This window comes from Gadus chalcogrammus, chromosome 16 (assembly GCF_026213295.1).
Source record: "Gadus chalcogrammus isolate NIFS_2021 chromosome 16, NIFS_Gcha_1.0, whole genome shotgun sequence".
Classification (NCBI taxonomy): domain Eukaryota; kingdom Metazoa; phylum Chordata; class Actinopteri; order Gadiformes; family Gadidae; genus Gadus; species Gadus chalcogrammus.
Window position 1 is genome coordinate 8,228,600 of NC_079427.1, and position 630 is coordinate 8,229,229.

Sequence of the window (630 nt, forward strand, 5' to 3'; positions counted from 1 at the left end):
TACCAGCCTGTCTATGTCTGTCAACCTGTCTCACTGCCTCTCACACTGTCTTACACACTGTCTGTCTCTCTGCATGTCTGACTAATCACTCAGCCCATCTTTGCCTACCTGTCTATCTGCCTACCTGTCCATCTTCCTACCTGTCTATCCGCCCACCTGTCTATCCGCCTACCTGTCTATCTGCCTACCGGTCTATCTGCCTACCTGTCTATCTCCCTACCTGTCTACATGCCTCTCTCTCCCTGTTTGTCTGAAGGCTGTTCAACTGTTAGTCCTTTGAACTCACGTCTGCCTGTTTGTATAACTGACAGACTGTCTTTCTACACCTGTGCTCTTCTCTATCTTTCTGGCATTGCCTGTCTGCCTGCTTCCCTGTCTGTCTCTCTAGCTTTCCGTCAAAATGACTACCTTTCTTCCTGTGAAGTCGGTCTATGTGTCTGACGGACTACCTGTCTATCTCTCTCTGATCGTCTATCTAACTGACATGAAAAGACTACCTTTCTTTCTGTAAAGTCTATCTGGTTGCCTGTCTAACTGACTCTATATCATGTCTGTATTATTCTCCGCAAATTTGTCTGTCATTATTTACATCCGTCCGTCTGTCAGCAAGACAACTAATCCTCAAATGTG